The sequence below is a fragment of the Rhodamnia argentea genome, chromosome 4 (assembly GCF_020921035.1).
Source record: "Rhodamnia argentea isolate NSW1041297 chromosome 4, ASM2092103v1, whole genome shotgun sequence".
Taxonomy (NCBI): domain Eukaryota; kingdom Viridiplantae; phylum Streptophyta; class Magnoliopsida; order Myrtales; family Myrtaceae; genus Rhodamnia; species Rhodamnia argentea.
The window spans coordinates 25,896,977-25,919,338 of NC_063153.1; the positions used below are offsets into that span (position 1 = coordinate 25,896,977).

The 22,362-nt window shown below is 42.2% G+C and overlaps 1 protein-coding gene across 1 annotated transcript in view; it reads right to left on the reverse strand.

The window, feature by feature from the left end:
• Nucleotides 1-22,362, reverse strand: part of LOC115754017 (disease resistance protein RUN1-like) — a 309,474-nt gene that overhangs the window by 279,383 nt on the left and 7,729 nt on the right. The window lies entirely within an intron of this gene.

Genomic DNA, 22,362 nt, shown 5'->3' on the forward strand with positions numbered 1-22,362 from the left:
TCCTTTGGGTGTCGATTCTTGTTTCCTGCACAAACAAAAGGGAAACAATCAGTTAAAGATATTCAAAATTTTAAATTCCGAAGTGACTTCCTCCTGTCTTCTTCGGATGTTGATTCCTGTTTCCCGTAAAAACAAAAGGAAACGATTAGGCAGAGATGTTCAAAATCTGTAGTCCAAAATAAAAACTAACTTCCTTGTTTTGATCGGTCACTCTACAAGGTTCTTCATGATTCCCAGTTCACCTGCAAAATACAAACGTATGCAAATGTATGTATGCAAATGTCATGCGAATGCAAAATTTTATGTGAATCAGATCTGCTCATCAATCGTTTTGAAGCTCGATTTTTATTTCAAGGATAATATCTCTTCACGGCGTCTGCATTTCTTGGACTTGCCAATTCTTCTCCGTCCATGTTTACAAGTATAAGAGCTCCCCCGGATAAGACCTTCTGAATCACGTAGGGGCCTTCATAATTCGGCATAAATTTGCCTCCCGGGTGTTGAGCATTACGGAGCATTTTCTTCACAACTAGCATCCCCGCTTCAAAATTTCTAGGTTTGACCTTCTTGTTAAAAGCCATGGCTACTTTCTTTTGGTAGCTTTGACCATGGCAGATAGCCTTCAATAGTTTTTCATCAATCAAATTCAACTGTTCGTGTCTCTGCTGGTTCCACTCATCCTCTGTGAGTTCTATTTGAGACAGGATCCTTAAAGAGGGGATTTCCACCTCTACCGGTAGGACTGCTTCCATACCGTATACCAAAGAGTAGGGAGTTGCCCCAATTGAAGTACGAATCGAAGTTCGATAGGCCATGAGGGCATATGGCAATCTCTCATGCCGGTCTCGATATTTCTCAGCAGTTTTGGCCAATATCTTCTTGATGTTCTTATTTGCCACTTCTATAGCTCCATTCATTTGCGAGCGGTAAGGTGAAGAATTAAGGTGTCGTACCTTAAATTGTTCCAATAAGTGATCGACAACCTTGTTGTTCGGATTAGAGCCGTTGTCCGTAATGATGGCTCTTGGCACTCTGTATCTTGAGATGATATCCCTCTTGATGAATTTAGCCACGTTGTTCGCAGTGACATTGGTATATGAGCTGGCTTCAATCCACTTGGTGAAATAATCAATAGCCACCAGAATAAAACGATGTCCGTTGGAGGCTTTTAGGTTGATAGGGCCAATCATATCGATTCCCCACATAGAGAATGGCCAAGGTTCTAACATTTGATGTAGCTCGGTTAGCGGCGCATTTATCTTGTCGCCGTACACTTGGCATTGATGACAGGATCTAACATGTTGGTTGCAATCTGACTCGATAGTCATCCAGTAATATCCGAGTCTCATGATCTTCTTGGCGAGGAGGTGACCATTCATATGCGGTCCGCATTCCCCTTCATGGATCTCTTTCATAATGAGATTTGCTTCTTTCGAGTTTACGCACCTCGGTAGGACTGAATCAAAGGATCTCTTGTACAGGATCCGTCCGCTGAGGAAGAATTTAGAAGCCATCTTACTAATATATTTCTTATCTTCTGGTTGATCGCCCTGTGGGAATTCGCCCTTCAACAGATAATTTTTGATGTCATGATACCATGGTTCTTCATCGGGCTCTTCTTCAATGACCATGCAGTATGCGGGTTGATCAAGGATATCAATCCTTAAAGGTTCTATCTCAAGGCCATCTTGCACTTGTAACATGGCTAATAGTATGGCCAGAGCATCAGCAAAATGATTCTGAGTTCTTGGTAGATACTCGAAAGTGATCTCTTCAAAGTATTGGATCAATTCTTCGAGGAATTTATGATAAGGGATAAGCTTGGGATCTTTTGTCTTCCACTCTCCTTGAGTTTGTAAGATGATTAGTATGGAATCTCCATATACTAGCAGCTTTTTCACTTTTAATGATATGGCCAATTGTAGTCCTAGTATGCGGGCTTCATATTCGGAAATGTTGTTGGTGCATGGGAATACCGATTTGGCCGAGACCGGATAATGATGATCTTCGGGGGATATTAAGACTGCCCCGGCACTCGATCCAGTGAGATTCACTGCGCCGTCAAAATACATCGTCTATCTATCTTCGGATATGTTCGGAATTTGATCTCCCTTATTCGGTTCTCAAACGTCTTTAAGAGGATTTTCAGCTAGCATATCTGCAATTGCTCTCCCTTTTACAGATTTTTGAGGAGAAGTTCTGATGTCAAATTCCGAAAAAAGTACTTGTCATTTGGCCATCTTTCCCAATAAAGCTAGTTTTTCCAGAAGATATTTGATAGGGTCATTCTCCGTGACCAACCGAATATGATAGTGCAGAGTATCTTGCCTCAACCTATGGAGGACCCAAACCGGTGCTACGCAAGTCCTTTCCACCGATGAGTACTTGGCTTCGGATGTTGTGAACTTTTTGCTCAAATAATAGATAGCCCGTTCCTTTCGCTCATTGGGGTTAGTCCGAGCCAATAAAGCTCCCAAGGATTCATCATGAACTGTCGGATATAGAGTTAAAGGAACGTTAGGGATAGGAGGTACCAATCTTGGGGGTTGTACCAAGTATTCCTTGATCTTCTCAAATGCTTGTTGACATTCGGCGTCCCATTTCACTTTTGCGCCTTTCTTCAGAAGCTTGAAAAAGAGTTTCGCCGTTTCTGATAACTGTGATATGAATCTGGATATATAATTCAATCTTCCAAGTAGCCCCCTTACTTCTTTAGCAGTGGAGGGAGTCCCTATTTCCAATATGGCTTTGATCTTGGAGGGGTCGATCTCGATTCCACGACCGCTTACGACAAATCCAAGCAGTTTTCCGGATCTTGCGCCAAATACGCATTTCGCGAGATTCGGCTTGAGCTTGTATTTCCTCAATCGATCAAATAATTTCCTCAGCACTTGAACATGGTCTTCTCCAGGTCTGGATTTGGCGATCATATCATCCACATAGACCTCCATCTCCTTATGTATCATGTCATGAAAAAGAGTTACCATAGCCCTCTGATATGTTGCCCCTGCGTTTTTCGGTCCAAAGGGCATGACCTTATAACAAAAGATCCCCCATTGTGTAGTGAATGAGGTCTTGATCTTATCTTCTTCTTTCAACATGATCTGGTTGTACCCTGAAAATCTATCCATGAAGGAGAATAATTCAAAGCCCGCAGTGCTATCGACGAGCACATCAATGTGCGGTAGAGGAAAATCGTCTTTTGGAGTGGCTTTGTTCAAGTCCCGATAATCCACGCATATTCTGATTCTTCCATCCTTCTTCTTAACCGGTACGATGTTGGCGACCCAATCAGCATATGGGACAGCCTCAATAAATCCAACTTTGAGGAGCTTCATCACTTCCTCTGTGATCTTATCTGCCAATTCGGGGTTCATTCTTCCGGATGGTTGATTAACCGGTGTGCAAGCCGGGTTTGTTGGCAGAGCATGCTCTACTATTTCACGATCTAAACCTGGCATGTCAACGTATGACCAGGCAAAAATATCTTGATACTCTTCGAGTAACGCCGTCATTCTTAAAACATCTGCTGCAGATAGGTGTCCTCCCACTTTCACTTCTTTGATGCAAGTAGAATCTCCCGGATTAATAGTGATGGGTTCTTCAGAGATGGGAGGCTTGGACTCTTCAAAACAATCTCATTCCCTCTTGATATCGCTCACATCAGCCTCTTCTATATCAATTTCATATGCATAATCATCGAGCTGATCCGAGTCACATATTAACCTGTTATGCATGGGTGGGATGACATGCCCGAAATGCATCATGAAAGGTTAGTATTCAAAGATGACAAAATCAAAGAATGCATGATTTTTACCATGAAAACATTTTTTTCGAATTCAATTTTGAAGAAAAAGGAAAGAGAACTAGCCCATAATTTTTTCGGACATCCTTGTTCTCAAAAAGCTATTTAAAATTCAAGATCACGTGGCGGATCGGGCCTCAAGTCCCACGGTATAAGTAATTGTCATCATCGGACCAATCCGTTGTTCCACATGTCCGTAATAAAACTTGAGATGATTTTCATTAATAGATGCAACTAAGGGCAATACAAGATTGCACTTCTCGGGTCGCAACATGCGACCCAAAGGGTGCTAAAATAGCAAAAGACTTTAAAAATAAATGCAGTAATCAAAATGCATTAAAAGATAAAGTTCAGAAAGAGCCTTTTACTCGGGGGTGGGGAAATCATCCTCCAGCCACTCGATGATCACGTGCACCCGATTATCCAGGAACGGGTTGAACAAGTCGGGTTACGCATCTTCAGAAATGCCTTCATCTTCCAACCATTTGCCCACTTTAGAGAACACCTCAAATAAGGGGTTCTCAAACATCTTCCCTCTAGCTTTCCATGCGCCGGTGTCTATAAAATGGCCACATTGGCGTCCATGGCCTCCTTGGTCTCCATAACGATTGTTTCGACCTCGGCCTCGACTCGTATTGCGCTTTACTGTCTCTTTATAGCCCGGACCCACCTTATGGTCATTCGAGCTCAAATTCAAAGGGTTAAGGATTCCCTGACCGTACTTCCCTAATCCGGCACCCGGAATAAAACCGTTCGAGAGTAGCACCCTTCCCGCCATGATTGTAGGCTTTGAAAGCTCCGGTATAGCTATCTTTGTATCTGGCGATACATGCATGACAGATACGATGTCGAAAGTATGATAACTCAGCTCTTCCTCCTTTGAGGGTTCGATGTACGGGACCATCCCTTTTAAAGAAGCCCGATGCCCTGTCTCGCCGTGGACGGTGATCGGTTGGCCCTTGACTACAAATTTCACTTTTTGATGCAAGGAGGAAGGAACCGCCCTGCACACATAAATCCATGGTCTTCCCAGAAGTAAAGTGAAGGCACTAGGAATGTCCAGCACTTGAAACGGTATGGAGAAAGTTACCGGTCCAATAGAGATGTCCAACTCAATCTCTCTCACCACATTCTTGGAGACTCCATCAAATGACCGAATAGTGGCCTTGGATGTCTTCACAAAGTCTTCGTTTATCCCCAAGCTTCTCAAAGTACTCAGGGAACAGAGATTAAAGGCCGAGCCATTGTCGATTAGAACATGAGGAACCTCCTTCCCGTGGCACCTCACAACAATATAAAGGGCTCTATTATGCACACGCCCTTCCTTTGGGAAATCTTCATCCGAGAAGGATATCTGGTCTTTCAAGAGGATAGCTCCCACGAAATCCCCTAATTGAACTTCGTTAATTGTCTCCGGAACATGAACCTCATCTAGTACCTTCGGGAGTGCATTCTTGTGTTTTTCGGAATTCTTAAAGAGATCTAGCAAGGAGATCTGCGCCGGCATTTTCCGCAGTTGGTCAACGACCTCATATTCACCGGTTCTCACAACCGATTGCAACTTCTCAACTTCTTCGCGAGTCGGGGCTTTCTTTTCGGAATCCGCCTCTCTTGGTGGATAACACTTTCCCGATCTCATTATGGCGTCAATCTCGCTTGTTCCATAATCCCAATGAACCGCCTTCGAGTTATACTCTTCCACAGGCGGCAACTTAATCTTCATCGGTATGATCTCTTCTTGTGGTGATTCGGACGTTGATGGTTTTTCCGAGGCGGATGCTTCCTAATTGTCCACCTTATTCGGATCAATAACAAAGCGAATCGGAGTATCTACCATTCCGATCATCTCATCTTCATGGACATCATCGGGATTATGTTCTGGACCTCGCCTTACCGGCGTGGCATTTTCTTCATCCAGGTCCATTTGCCTTTCCCTTCTGACTCTCGGGATAATTCCCTCAATCCTCATGCTGATTTCCACCGGATGTTGGAATGAAGAATAAGTATATGCATACATGCGGTCAAAGTATTCCGCCGGAAGTGACTTCAGCACGAACTCCAGTATTTCCCTTTCTGATAGTGGCGGTTGCACCATCGTGGCATGTTTCTTCCATCTCCTAGCGAAGAGTTCAAAACTCTCATCTTCCCATTTTCTAATGTTCAACAAATTAGTTTTGGTAAAGTACCCTCGATTCCAGCCTTCAAAGTGCCGTATGAAGTGCTCTGATAATTCCTCCCGGCTCGGGACCCGGTCCAGATCGATTGATTGGAACCACACCAATGCGGGCCTCGCCGGACTACGTCCGAAATTCCGGATTAGTGTTTCATCATCCTCATGATGGCCAACCATTTGGCGAAGATAATATGAGATATGTGCCGGAGGACACCGGGCGCCATTATATTTTGTGCGGAAGGTCACTCTCGGGTTCACGCCTTGGGGTGGAACATTTCTTGCTTGAGTGAGTGGCGTAATCATCTCTTTCAACTCATCCATCTTTCTTGACACATCATCTCCTTGCTCTTGCAAGAGAGCGATTTTCCGATTTTGTGTCTCCATGGTTCGCCGCATCTCCGTAATCCGCATGTTCTCTTCTATCGCCGTGGCGTTATTCTTAGCCATCAACCGAGATAACTCTGCTACCATAGTTGTCGGATGACGTATGTGCGTTTCCAGATTAGAAAGTCGCACGTTGGACTCCCGATTCACCTGTTCGTTCTGAGGAGCCTCTTGATTCTTAGCTTCGTCAACCGTTCCCACGAATTCTTCACTTTCGGGATCATCCATGCCACCCCACCCATCGGGGACTATATCTCCAGAATCGACGAAAAAGCTTGGGGGCGCCGAATACAAGACCTTGAAATTATAGCTACCGCTATCTTCTCCGAGATTATCCACTATCTCGCCTCTCTCTAGGGCCCTTTGCAAAAATCTTCTATCGCATCTGCGTGCTTTATCAAGGCGCAATTCATATTCGTCTATCTCTTCAATTTCTTGGCCATCTTTGATGTTCAACAAGTATCCCGAGGGTATTTTCCAAACAGCTCCCCTTGTAGCTTTCATTGTGAACTCTTCTACAAAGATGTCCACGGCCACATACGTTCCTTTAAAAGCGACGTCCTCCATTCTTCCTATGACGCCCAAGTTAATCGGCTTTTCCAAGCAAGCCTCCTTTTGTTCCCGGGAAATACTTTCTCCCTCCGGGTATTGTGAGGCCAATGTCGGGATATCCCGCATTTTGCTTGTATCGACTATAAATTCCAGAACCTCTTCCTCTTCGCCTCCAAAGATCGCGTTCACCTCACGATGCTCGGGTAACGGGTTCCGTTGCACATTCGGTTCAGTTTTATCAAACTCCAAAACCTTACCGTCAATCAATGCTTGTACCTTGAATTTGAGAGCGAGACAGTTGTCCACATTATGCCCCCTTTCTCCCATATGATATATGTACGTCTTGGTCTCATCAAACCCGGGAAATCTTGGAGGATGAGCTGCGGGTGGCTCTTTTGCAACTAAGCGGTTCTCCAGCAGCATGGGTAATAATTTGGATAAGGGTCGGGGTAGTGGGGTGAAAACAGGTTGGTTCTTTCTTCTAAATTCTGGTGGTTTTGAAGCGGTCCAAGAGGACGTTCCTTGGGTAGGGGTAGAAGGTGAAAATTTTTTGGGTTTAGGCGAGTTTGGGACAAAGGCCACTTCCCCAGGTTGCTCCCTATTGTCCCTTCTCAAAGGGTATTGGCGTACGAAAGGTGCTTCGGGTATCTTCTTTTCTCTCAATGCCCATTCGTGACGTTACGCCATATTGATCGGGTGCGCAAACATCCGACACCTAGAGGTGTTTAGCTTGTCAAAATACTCAAAGGAAAGTGCCTTGAGGAAAAGGTCTATTAGTTCCTCTTCGGGGACGGGCGGTTTTACCCGCACGCCCAATGCTCTCCATCTTTGGGCGTAGGCGCGAACGGCCTCACTCTTTCCCTTTACGGTTCTCAGAAGGTCCTCTCTAGTGAGGGCGGTCAAAGTGTTAAACTTGTATTGCCGAAGAAACTCGTCCGCCGGCTTGTCCCAATCGGCGAGCCTTTTCGGCTCCAATTCAATGAACCAAGCCAGGGCCGCTCCGGATAGGCTTTCCTGGAAGGTGTTGACCAGTAGCGGAATGTTGTCCGAGAATTGCGACATTCGGCGCAAATAATATTTCAGGTGCACCTTGGGACACCCGGTCCCATTATATTTCCTCACAAAATCCGGTTCCTTATAATCGGCGGGAACCTCTATCTTCTCAAATGGTGCTACCTTATCAAATCTCGAGAGTTCATAACCCCGACTTGCCAAGCATTCTTCGATCTTAGCAAGCCTCTTGATCTCCTCTTCCATTTTGAGGACTTGTTTCTCCTTCTTTTCCGGATTAATCACAATGGGAGGATCCTTAGGTGGTCGCTCCGGATTCAGAGTGGGATTAGCGACGGGTGCCGGATTAGCGTTTGTTCCATCAGATGAGCCCGCGAGGGCTTGAGAATTAGGGTCGACGGGGTATCTCCCCTGACCGGCGATCAGCATCGCCTTCATCTTTGCCACCATTGTGGCGATCATATTCATTTGGTTCTCCGGATTGCCCACACGAGGTGCGAGTTCTTCCTGTTCCATTCTTAGTTTGCGCGTCTTGCTACGAGTCCTCGTGTTTATCACTCACCTGTTTTTCAGAGTATCAAATCGGTATGGAAAATATTAAAGGATTTAGAGACATTGATCCGTGGTAATTGAACTTTCTACATGTATGCATGAAATGCTCATAAAAGGAATAATATGTATTTATTACGGACCAAAGTGTTCAAAAGTGTTCAAAAGACAACAAATATGTAAAATCTAAATGGGGGAATGGATCTATCCAAGTCGAGGACGCTTTCACTCTTCTTGCTCTTCTGACCCATCGAAATCCCACGGGTATGGGTCTTCTCCTTCTTCCGATATCCATTGCTCTGGATCTTCGGGAATGTACGGCTCTATTCCCGGTTCGTACGGTACTATGTATTCTGGGTCGTAGGACTCCACCTCTTCAATACGAGGAGATACGCACTCGGGTACATATGGCTCAACCATTGATTGACGATACTCCTTAAACTTCTGGATATACTCCTTGGAGGCTCTATGAATGTTCATCTCGTCATCCAAATAATCCGGCCATTCAACTTTGTTGTAACGGAGAGTTCTTCAAAGCGTGAAGTATAAGTTTGATTCGGGCCCGATACAACTTCTTTGCTTCTCTTGTGAGCTTTCCTCGTGTCATGTCAAACGAGAAGATCCCGGGACAAACATCCGGTGGTATTTCTTGTAGAACTCCAAATTGCCTCACCACTCGGATGGGATAATAAGCGACAGTGCCGGTACATCCCAATAAGGGAATAGGACTATCTTCAACACCAATGATGTGAGCCTCCACGATCTTAGGCCAAGTCAAACGCCATCGGATGTGTTCGGGCTTCAAATTTTCCAGTAGCTCAACCCAATTTTTGAAAGAGTATTTGGGTACAAGGGATTGACATTTAAGAAAGGATTTAAGAGGGTGAACATGCTCATTGATCTCGTAACACCCTACTCGGAGTTGGAAGGTCCTTATATGAAAAGTGAACCACATGTGGAGTAGTCCATTAGATGCTTGGAAAACGGCCTTTTTGGAAGTTTTGAAACGGTTTAGGGAAAGAAAGATCTCAGCTAAAATCATGTACGAACAATCCCAGCGACAACATGCTTGTCCGGCTATATGGACAATAGAGGGATCAAAAGTGGTTCTAGAAGTTGGGAATAGGACGAATGCAAAGAATGCCAAAATGAACACATTTCCCGATTTATGACCGGTTTCGGTGGGTAGAGAAGAATAATTGTCAAAAAGGAATGAGAATGTAAATTTGCCAGTATTGGACTTATAAACATTTTCTATCTCAGAAATTTTAAGACGAAGGAAACTCGATAGAGAATGAGTGGGGTCCATGTCCAAAGGGGGTTGAGCTACATGGTCATCAAATTTAGCCCCAATGATAGCGGTATACTCTTCGAGCGTAGGGGTCAATTCCAAGCCTTGGAAGTTAAAGGTCATTGTGCGTACGTCCCATGCTTTGGCTAGCGCTTGAATGAGGGCCGGTTGATACTCCACTTTGATCGGGTCCACTAATCGTCCTAAATGTCCTTCGACGTAGGCCTTGTTGATGATGTCGAGGCGATCCCACCATATAGAAAGTTCTTTGCTCGGTACAGGGATGATCTTGATGTCTCAATTCCCCATGATCTAAAAAAAATGCAAAGATGATGATCCTAAAGTCAATTACCACGGATTTAACATGAATATGCATGAAATGTGATGCAAATGTGCTAACCAAATTCCATGTCATCTTTTGATAACATGAGGGTCAGCTACTCCTATTTGACCAAAATAGGCCAAACAGGGTAGTTATGGACCTAATCTCACCCAAAGATGGTATGTAATTGATTAGGATCATTTAAGCGTAATCGGGGTAGAAAGTCGCTTTTACAACTCTAAATTTGTCCACTCACAAAATTCACAAGTCTAATACAATAAAGTCGAAAGAGATAGGACATGATAGTATCTAAAGGTGTTCGGACAACAAATGTCAATGAAAGTACATAACCGACTCAAAGTGTAATGAACCCTAGAAAATGCCCCAAAGTCGCACTAAACTAGACAATCGAAATGGTATCCTCATCGGATGAAATCTCCACTATCTCGGGAAGCTTGACATCTTCTTCATCATCGGAGGATATGGTAATGACTTCCTTCTTCTTAATCGAGGAGTGCTTTGGAGACGTTTTGGTCGCACGAGGCTTCTTTGCCAATTTCATGTACAAATCCCAAATTCTCTCTTTTTCGCGCTTGATTTCCAAATGGCGTCCGCAACGAGTATAATCGCAACTCTCGCTACGAATACGGTTCCGTCCATTAAGCTCCCGTCCATGGACAAATCCAAAGACTTGAAAAGTAGCGGGTACTCGGTCCTTGCGTCGGATGGTCCTCCGCTCCCATGTGAATACGTCGGATGCATCAATATGACTTCGGGGCGCCATCTATCCTAAAAAGGAAAATTTGACCTTCAACCCCGATCACTTAGACGATCTTACAAATGGTGATGATATGTTGTGAATATGCATGATATGCAAAATTTAAATTTACAAGTTCAAAATAAAGAGGGTAAAAAGCCTTACCAACCGATGCTACTCTTTTTTTGGGTTTTTAGTTTTAGGTATACCAACCGTCCATTTCACATGCGCATGAGACAAGTGAGGTTCAACTCTAAAGAAATCAAAAAAGGCTTGGGTATGGACCTAAAAAGGCTCCCGCTATACGAATCGATGAGCCGCCCACAAGCGCAATCAAACAACAAGTGGGTAGGATCATCAATCTCGCATAGCGAGCGGGATCAAATATGGTCAACCCAAGTGCAATCAAACACAGGAGCTTCGCATACCGATCCATATCTATGGCGACCTATAAGGGTGATTCGCGGCTCGGGTTTAGGCGCTTGTGTGTGCGGTGTCGTGATCCTCGAAATATGTAAGACATGCACAGCGGTTTATATTCAAAACACCGCTTCAATATGGACATAAATAAACACACAACCCAAAACTCCATATCCGCATCACAAAAGGTTAACACGGACGCCACCCCTTATAACTCCCATCCGCATTAACATTTAACACTTTTGTTAGTAAACGTACCTCACCTTCAAGAGCATCTCACGAAAACGGGGTTAGAAAGCACTCAACATTTTCATCGGCTTAAGTCCTCTTATTGGTTTAGAAACCAATTGAATTCCCCGGTGGAGTCGCCGATCTGTCGCGACCCTCCGGAAAAAAAATTTTCAAAAAAGGTTAAAATGTTTTTCGGTGGTGAGAGGGTTAACGAGCCGATCCTTAATTTTCAATTTTTATATAACCCCGGTTGTCGGCGGGATTTTTTAGGATCGCGGGTCTCTCCCAAAACCCATTACTCGAAAGGCGATGTCGGAGAAAATTTCATCGAAATCGACCTTAGTGTGGTCGGGTGGCATGTGCGATGTGTACATGCAATTGGAGTCGCCACCGATCAACTTATTGGAGGGTATGATCGGAAAACCCTACCGAGCGGTCGGGAGAAACCATTCGGTTCCGCGAAAACCGGAGATTTTTAGGTCCGGGGACTTGGTTACGCCGAGATTTTCATCGACGCCCTTTCGGTTACCGATGTTGAGTGATTTTCTAACCTAAGAGTTCATGCAGATGTGATATCGGGTGAGGTAGGCCCTAACAGTTCTAGGTATTCATGCGGATGAGAGTTTTCTATCTTATCAATCACAGTCATGAAATTTAATGCGCAATCAAAGCAAACACAATCAATTCAAACAATCAATCGGATGAACGAGTCTAATGTGGCCTTATTGACCCATAGAAATATCGAGTTTGGATTCCGGGGATGGTTCGGGAAAATTTGGGGCGGAAGGCCCAAAAGGGTAGAATGGTCATTTTTGGGGTTCGAGACCCGAAAATCACAAAATCGGGGTCGGGCCAGTTGAATGTGGCCATTTCCCATTTTTTGTGATTTTATAGAATTTTTTCTAATTTTTCTAATTTTTTTTTAATTTTTATTTACTTTCTAAAAAAAATTGGGAATTTTCCGAATCGACACAGGTCGACCCTTGAAGTCTCAATATTTTCGACCTAGACTATAAGAGTCCCGAATTGATCTAGAATTTTTTAGAAATTTTTTTTGGGAAAATCTAGAAATTTTTATGAATTCTCTAAGTATTTTTGCAATTTTTTTGGATTTTTGGAAATTTATTTTTATTTTTTATTTATTTTTTATTAATAACCTGGACCGGGTCAAACCGGTCAACGGCCGGTCAACCCGGTCCGACCGCTCGCAAACCTCTCAAACCTCAAAAACGGCACCGCATTCTATTTTCTACTTATTTCTATATTTTTTTGAATTTTTTTTTAAAATATTTTCCTAATATTCAGAATTAAAAGAAATAAACAGACGGTCGAGATGAAGCCTGGAATTGATCTCGACCGTCGGCTCATCTGGAACGAAACGACGCCGTGTCTAGCTAACACACGAACGGACACGATTAAATCTACTAACGCAATCCGAGCCGTTGACTCCTTATTAAGCCAAACGACGACGCATTAGGATCTGGACATAAAACGACGCCGCATAACGGATCAAACGAACGGCCGCGATTCAACTTTGGATCTAATCCAGGCCGTTTAACCTACACACACTCAAACGACGACGCATGAATTAAATGCACGAACGGCCGCGATCTATCCTAGATTCAATCTAAGCCGTCCGTTCTATCTAGTACTAAAACGACGACGTCTAACCTAAACAAAACGGCACCGTTTCTACGTTTTTGTATTTTCTATCTACTAAAACGAATATCAGAAAATATAAAATAACGATCCGACGGCCTAGAATCAAACTCAACTATTTATTAGGGCCGTCGGATGAGATCTGACTCGGCTCGCCCGCGCCAACGGCCGAGCCGATCCGCCGACAAGCTGGACCTATCACCACATGACACCTAAGCTCGTTTGACTCGTTGACCGCCACATCGACTTCATCTTCTTCGCTGCGACAACTCTAAACGGACGGCCGAGAGCTCTCCGGCGAGATCCAACGGTGAGATCTCGCCGGAAAGGCCTCAAACCAACGTCGATCGACTCGATTTATCCTCTAGATTAACATATCTCGGAATCGGGTGTTTCTATCGGCTAAATCGCGATAATTGAACCACATACGGTCACGCCATCCCGGACTTCAAACGAGCAATGCAGAGCAAGTAAGTACGATTCAAGCTTCGGACACATTAAAATCAAGTTAGGAAAACTTACCCGCAGGTCGGATCGACCTGGTTTGGCCTAGAATCGCCTAGGCAAGCTTCGACGGTGTTCGGCCATGGAGGTTAGAGTTGACGGACTCGATTGAAGGTGTTCGTGCAAAATCAAAGCCAGAACAAGGTGCATAGAGGATCAACAACATTCAAGGGCCAAAACGGACACGATAATTGCAATGATTGTGTCCAAAACCTTGAGATGCCATGAACATGCCGAGCCAAGTTCGAGAGGTCGACTTACCGTTTTAGGAGCTCGCGGGTTGATTAAGCTGGCGCGATCGAATCCTCGAGCCTAGACGAAGCTTACGGACGTGATTTCAAGTCTTGATTCGCTCCGGATTGGCCTCACCAAGAGCTCACGGTCGAGCTCGAGTTCTCAACCGAGCGAGCGGGAGAACGAGCTCTCTCTCGTTTTCTCTCTCTCTCTCTAGTTCTCTCAACACTTTGCGAACAGAATGAGCCCCCCCTTGTCTCGAATCTTCTCAATCCTTTTATACTCGATTTTCGAATTTTTGGCGCGTCGGGTGTGAGCTGGCCGAGAGGTCCTCAAGTGCGCTCACGTGATTTTAGGTCGTCGGACGGCGACAGAGTTAGTTGTTATTCCGTCCAAGGCCGTTTGGTGTCCGTTTGAGCTTAAGCGAGTGTGAATTTTACTCTAAACTGAACGTGTTGACTTTTTCGAGCACCGGAGCTTTGACCGGCAATTTCGCGGTGCTCCGGCGGCCATTGGCCATGCCGCCGGTGCCAATCGACGGCCCTTGGTTTGAAGATCAAAACCCCTACGGTAATTGGTCTAATTAGGTTCGAATTGAGCCTCAATTTGTTGATCAAAATTCATCTTCAAATCTGCAAAATGGGACGGTCGCGTGAGGAAGAAGATGCACCGTTCGGGACCGATTCAGGCAGTGATTTTTGCAAAATTTTCAAAATTACTCCAAATTGACTGGGAAATTTTGCAATTAAACTTCAAAATTGGACTTAGGGGCCTGGATATTATCTAGAAATGCAATTTTTCCCAAAAGTTCTTATCAATTTACACAAAAGCCCCAAATTTTCAATTTGCCCAAATTAGGGAAATGTTCAATTGGATGTCAATTTGGCCAAATTGGACTATGAGACCCATTCCAATTGATTCAGAATGTATGAAAACCTAGGGGGACGGTCCAATTTTGCCACGAAAGTCCTTCAATTAAAAGTAATTTCAAAAAATTGGCAAGTTGAGGGACTAAATTGCAAAAAATTTGGGGATTTTGCCTAATTCGTGCAATTCGTGCAATTGTGGGTGCAATTGATCAAATTGAAGTTCAAAGGGACTGCAATTGAATGTTTAGACCTAAAATGTGCAAAAATTGCAAATAAAAAGACTCAATTTGTATTTTTTGTGCAAATTCAATCTTAGGCGTTGTGAAGGAACACCTAAAACTGAACTCAATTTTTGATTTTTCATGAGGTCAATATGAAAAGTGAATTAAATGAAAAATATTGGACATTTTTGTGTATTTTTGTGACCTCGTGAGGTATTTTTTTTATGAATTTTCAAGTATTTTCCTATTTTTCGAAAATATTAAAAAATGTGAAAAATTATTTTTTGTTCCAAATTGGTTCCTTAGGCTTGGCCAAAGCTTCCAATGTTGATTTTTTTTAATTTTTTTTTATTTTTTGTGAATTTTTAGTGAATTTTAAAAAAAATAAAACTAAAGGAAAATTGATAAAAAAAAATCAGGTGTCAATATGCATGAACAGTTTAACATATGCAAAGGGTAAACTGATGATATCGAGTGCAGTATACTTTTGTCAAATATGGGAATAAGTAGAGAGGGATAAAAGATGATGTCGGCAAAGATCAAGCATATGTCGCTCTCCTAGACTAATAACCACCAAATAAAGCTAAAATACACTAGTTATCCTTCAAGAGGTTACAAGGCAATACATGCCGCTTCTACCCAAAGCTGGTAGATCACATTGTCGAAACCCAACCATTACTACAATATTAGCGCACTTCTCAAGCGAGATTACAACCAGCGACAAGCACTCTCGACAACTAAAACTTCTCGCTCAATAACTCGACAAAATGTAAGTGTATCAAAGAATACAGCTTTCTCACCTCGTACTTGTTTTCATCATTCGCGTCTTCTCTTGCATGCATTGATCTTCTTATGGAGTCTTCAGTATACTGTTGGACAATCTTCAAAAGAATCAATTTAGCTATCGAAGATAAAGAGCACAATCACCGGGAGGTCTAGTTGCCCATGCATTTACGTACACCATTCCATTTGTTTTTCCTGAGAACATTTGCGGTTAAAGCTCCGCAGAACCGTTTCCCTTATGGTACCCTTCAAGTTTCCATGAACTTCCGGTTTTTACGAGTTTTTCCACTTGGTACTTCGGAACTCAATAATGGTGATGGAGCTTTCTTATATCAACATTACCCTGAAACAAGAACAACATATGCATTTATCAAGTAATAATAGGAATCATATGATTTTGTCAACTTCAAAAAATCGTGAGAGTTGTTCTCAACATTTTTTAATAATGTCACATCGTTTCGTTATGCACTGCAGAAGAGATTAGATATGTATCTTCTCCTCATAAGCTGTCATTTCTCTTGAATATATTTTCTTGTCCTCACTGTAAGATTCGAAAAAAAAAAAGAAAAATTTTGTGTGAAATTTGGAGAAAATGGTGTAAATCTAGGAAGTTGGACTTGAAGAAGAAGAGCATAAATGAAAGACCGCGCCTCTTCTTGTAAGACGTTACTTTTCACCATGACCTGCATGTATCTCAAGGAGAGAAGTGCTATATGCATTATGAAAAATCCCACTAAAATATTCATTTTATTAAGTGATATCGCAAGATTTAATTGGGTGTTGAAGCAAATGGAACCGGTGCTATGAATCATTAGCTTATTTAAGCACCCAATATGGAATTGTGACGTTATTTAATGACAGAATTCTGCCTGATCGATCGCATTGGTTGGGCCAAGCTTGACGAATATTAGTCTTATTGGGCCCTATGGGTAAGAAAAAAGTTAATAGAGCACATTAATTTATCAATTGAATCCTAAATCTTTTCATATTTTTATCAATTGAGTCCATCTTGCCAATTTTGAGAGAAAATCGTTAATGTGGACACCGGCCAATCTACATGGTTCATCCCAAACCGACGTGGACAAATTTTTTTTATAGTATTTTTATATTGTTTAAAATTTTTTAATCTATTCTTTTTTTTCACGTATTTTTTCTTTTATTTTCTTCCTTTTCTTTTTCCCAAATGGTAGGCCGGCAAGGTCGCCATCTCAACAAGGAATCTTGCAGAGGGTTGATATGACCTCTATTATTGCCTTTGTATTAGTACAATTCACTCGAAATGGAAATAAAAGCACCCACTCATTAAGGAAAAAAAGTTACGCTCCGCTAACAATTCATATAGTCTTCCATAAATTTTTTTTTTATCTTTAATATTTAATTGTTATTATTTTATGCATGTTCTTGTTTATTTCTTTCATATCGAAACGCATGATCAGTGAATTTTCATCCTCATGAACTACAATGTCCACCATCTATCATGTACTACTTTTTATCCCTTTGTAATTTGAGATAGTTTATTAAACATGTTCACAAAATTGATTCTACTTAGGAAAGAAACAAAAATCATTTGACTATGATGCAACATTATTGTTTCACCATGATGGAGTATTTCAGACTATATCTCAAATGCCGTTTGAAGAGATGATATATTATCACAACGGCACTTAGCAAATCGTGTTGGAATCGTCTTTGAGGATTATCAGCCATGAAGATTATTTTGTCTCTATCAAAGACGTGAATTGAGGAAGAAGCTGATTTATTACCTAAAGAAGAATTCTATCTTTGGAAACCCAGATTTGATGGGCGATTGGATCAATGGGAGAGTCTATTCTTATTTTTGAACGACTACGAAATCCCTGCTATACAATCTCGCCCAATGAGTTCATTAGATATCCTTTCCGTACAATCTCGTCCATTGGGTTGATTAGAGAGTGACTTTTAGTGGCTAGTTTGTAGGTGGAGGAGTATAAAAGGAGAATTCAAGGTTAAAGGAAAAAGAGAGTCCATAATCTAAAATTCCGAAGTTTAATTAACCTTCAATATTCTCTGTCCATTCTTGATCCAAACACTTATAATCTTAGAAGTTTTTCATTTGAAGTGATTGAATGTTAGACAAAGTAGTCTATTGACTCAAGGATCATCTTTAAATTGTAATCTCCGAGCAATCCATTGGTGAAATCCAGCCGATTGGCTGTCGGCGTGAAAAAGTGTACATAGGTTTAATCAAAGCCGAATTCCTATGAAATTTTTGTGCAAATTTTCTATCCCTTAAACTCTGTTAATATTATTCTTGAAAGTAAATTTGTGCACAAGTAGACTCTGAGGTCATGTCGGATCATATTCTTGATCATACTCTGAATGAAGTTCTGAACTAGTTTGTTTTAATTTCCTCTAGATAATACCGCTAGCTACAACACGGGCAAGTGCGCTTGCCCTCATGCCAATGCCCATGGTCATGCTTCCTTCTTGAAAATTTTGCTTTTACGATCGATTATTTTTTGAAAAATATTTTTCAAATCATCTATTTTTCGCGAAACAAACGGAGCTTTAATTGTGCAATTTTTCCTGTTTTGATAGGGCTAATAGCCAAATCTGGATTCTCAACATGCCGACGTCAAAGCAATCTTCCTAGCATAAATAGTGTAAATTTGAACTGTTATGTTAGTCATAGTAGGTTTTAGTTTACCAGACGTAATTATGTTGATTGGCGAGATTTCTGGAACTTTTGTATCTGAGAATTATCATTTGCAAGGGAGATGAAAGATAAGAGAAGCTTCAATATGGGAATGCAGGGCCGTGTTCGGAGGTATCTGACTGCATCGACTTCTGCATCGAACTCGGGCACCCGTTGGGAGGGTCTTGACTCTTGCCAACCGGACAAATTCTTTAATATTGTAATGATTTCATGGTTAGAATATATTCTTTTCTAAAAACCGATTATATTTCTTCCATTTGAACTCATTTCCATTAATACTGTAGTTTCTTTGGTAGGTGCAATTGTTGATGTTGAATTAATGAAGGGAATTCCCAAAGTTGGCGGCCAACCATGAATATACATGTTGACACCTAATTTTGTCGGTCCCATATTTTAGTTGGTCGCTTGCCAGAAGACAAAACCAAGAAAGAGAGAAGGTCGTTCGTGAAAAGGAGGGGAGAGCGAGCCACTAGAGGGACCGAGAATTCTTAGTGGAGCAGAATTCGGTTGAGAGCGAGCCAGCAGAGGGAAAGAGCATCGGTGTCTTGCAGGTCGTTATCGCGTAAAGAAGGAGCTGCGATCAGTGAGCGAGTAGTGAGCAAACTAGATCCGTGAGTGCTGAGAGGAGCCCGCTGAACCGAGAGAGAGATATGGGAGTCGACTCGTTCAGCTTCCCGTTGGTGGGTGAGGGCTAGGACGTGCGAATCCGCCGGAAGCTCACGGCCGACGATGGTTTGGTTTCGTCAAGTCTGGAGGATTTGCGTCGATTTAGGGCAGCAGGCTGGGCCGAGCACCGGTTCGTTTGCTGGTGACGATGGCCATCTCAAAGGTAACGATGGCCAGCCAAGAGGGTGTACTTTTGATTAGCGATGCACGTCTCTGTGGTTAGATTAGCATGGTGATTAAAGTTTAAATGCAGGGTGTTCGATTTATCCGTTAATTGATTGAATTTTGCTAAGTATCTGCTTTATGTTTTAAATGCTCGGATGCATAAAATTGATACTCCGATGTGACGATCGATGGTGATGTCCATGGAGTTGGTGGCCCATTGGGATTTGGCGATTGTGGTCGATCGACATCCATTCGGATCTAATTTTACCCGATCATGTCTCGGGTTTGATATTTGGTATTGTAACCTATATTGATTGGTTTGCATGTTTACTTTCCAATAAGTAGGTAACTGCTTTAAATACTTGAGTGTTTAATTACAACTCTGTATTTTGATAAATTGCATGTTAATTGTTTTCCTCGATGCTAGGGTAAGAAATAAGTAGGTAATTTCCCAAAACTGACAGAAAATCAATATGCATGATCATCCAGCACTAGTTAGATACCCGATAGGTTTTAAATGATAAGCAGAATGTATGGCCATCTTAAAAAATATCAATTGGTTAGGCACTGAAATGACGCTAATTAGATAATTAGCGTAAACAAGTCCCTCAACTTGGATGCTCTGGTTGCACAAAAACACTCTGTGTCTTGATTGATTTCCAGCCGATCCCAATAGGCTAGTAGTGATGATTCCTACTAATGATTTAGGATGCTAATCGCGAGAATGAAAAACGACATCACGCGAGGTAGGATTTCGGAGAGTCCGCACCTAGGCTGGTAGACAAAACCTCTAAACCCACTTGACCCTCGGGAAGGGGAAAAGCAGGCCGCGATATGACCTATGTGACCTTATCATCTATATGACTTTTTTTGGACTAAGTTTAAAATAACAATATCCTAGTAGCTCATTCCCATTTGAGTTTTTTTTTTTTTTTTTTTTTTTGTGGGTAATGGGCACCAAAATGAGCGACATACTCATTCCGATTTTGGTTTTTATGATGTAATGTCAAAGGGGTTCAAATGTTGATTATAATTGCTTGCATTTGTCTTGATCTCCAAAAGGTGGTCGATACAATAGCAGTTGATCAGAGGGCTTTTTGTAGGCTTTGTGAACTTAGGGGGGATACGGATGATATCGCCATCGTCACAAGGATGTTGTCTAATTTTCCCTTCGTGAGATCACTCATGCACACCTACTCGCGTGCGCACAAAAACAAAACCTGAACAGCAAGTGCGGCAGCATGTCCGGGAATGCGGTGCTGTAGGTGGAGAGGAAGTGGAAGTTGGAGGCGTATCAGTTGAGTTGAGTGGCGAAGGAGAGGGGTTCATGTGGATGATGTACGTCTTAGTGGAGGCAATTACCAAATCCAGTCACTTGCATAAGTTTTTGAATGATTATCACGGTGGTAGGCGAAGCCGACGCTCGATGATGAAGCATGACATCGAGAAGTAGGAAAATGCGGTGTAAAAGGTCAAGTGAGGAACACCCTCCTCCAAAGCATGCCGCTGATCGTTTGTTGCCAAAGTGAAAGCAGGTAAGGAAAGAGCAAAAGTAAACACCACCGAAGCAAAGCTATTCCAAGACCAGACAAAGCGTTTCTTCCCAAGAACCCACAAGAAGCCATGAAGAATGAACGTCAAGTAATCATTCGGAATACGATGCAGAAGGAAAACATGGATCACCTAGATTTCCTATAGCAGTCTGGACACACATTCGCTGATAATCTTCCTTGTGCAGTAGATAACAAGTGCAAAATGTCCAGATGAGTCTAAACTCCTTTAGGCTCGACTACCAATTCAGTGAGATTAAATCGACAACCTTAATTGCTCTTCGATCCTCAAATTCAACCAGAAAATCTGCTGTCCCTACTTCCACCTTATCAGACAAACCACTCACATTTTCCACATCTTCTGGAAAGAAGCTATGGCTAGAGCAGGCAGAAATGAAGAACCAAAGGTTCTGTTTTTAGTAGTAATTTTTCAGAGTTCCTTTGCAGTGATGTTCTGTAGCCAAAACCAAAAGGGATGATCAGAATTCAGAAGTCCACAATTCCTACCTAGAATTCCATATCGAGCTGAAGCCTATCATATCAGGACAAGCAATTCACGATCCAACCAACACATGCTCGTGTTTAGGTTGAAGAGTATTAGGATTTGAAATACACAGAGTAGGTTCATCTTCCTTGGACCCCCTCAGTAAGCCTCAACTAAGAAGAATCAATTGGGAACGTTTAATTCTCAGCTACCCGAACAAAACTAATCTCTACCCACAGATATGGACCATCTTCCAAAACAAGCACTATGCAACTTGATGACTTCCACTTAAACAATGTATACCAAATGGTGACTTTATATATATATAAAAAGACACTGTGACATTAGAAATAAAACAGCATTGACGCATTGAACAAGTAGCACAAGGCAATGAAAAGATTATTACTACTGAAGATGACTAATTGGTAATATAGTTTCATGTTCTGTGAAATTTATGCCATCGGGAACAAAATTAATAGCTTCTATTGATGCAAAAATCAGCTTTTCCATAACTTCAATAACTAAGAAAAGTTAATTTTATCGTAAATAAAGGAAATGTCAGACCAGCAATTTTAGAACAGATTGACATGACATCCAAGTGCTAACTTGATGACAGTGGAACAATTATAGATGAGATGAAACTCCATTTACAGAATAAAGTACACATGTATACCTGATAAATAGGACAAGTCCTTTCATAATTAGGAACATGGCCATAAATGGCAATGTCACCCTTGAACTTCTGCCAAAGTTTTTGAAGGCTCTCCTTTGCCCATTGGCTCTTCAAACGATCCTTCCCCATCACAGTTCTCACCAGAAGAATAACCCAACACCCGATGTGCAAGGAAAACCAGCCATGATTGTTTTTGTCTATGAACAGATGCTAGACAGTGCTTGATAAACTTGTATTGCTACGTTTCCTCCCTCCAGTCGTGTTCTGTATCCAGCACAGACCAACATTCAGTATAGCCTGGCATTTCGTTAGACGGGAAAAAGCTGAACTCACGAATCACGATGCACTCTTTCTTTTCCTTACC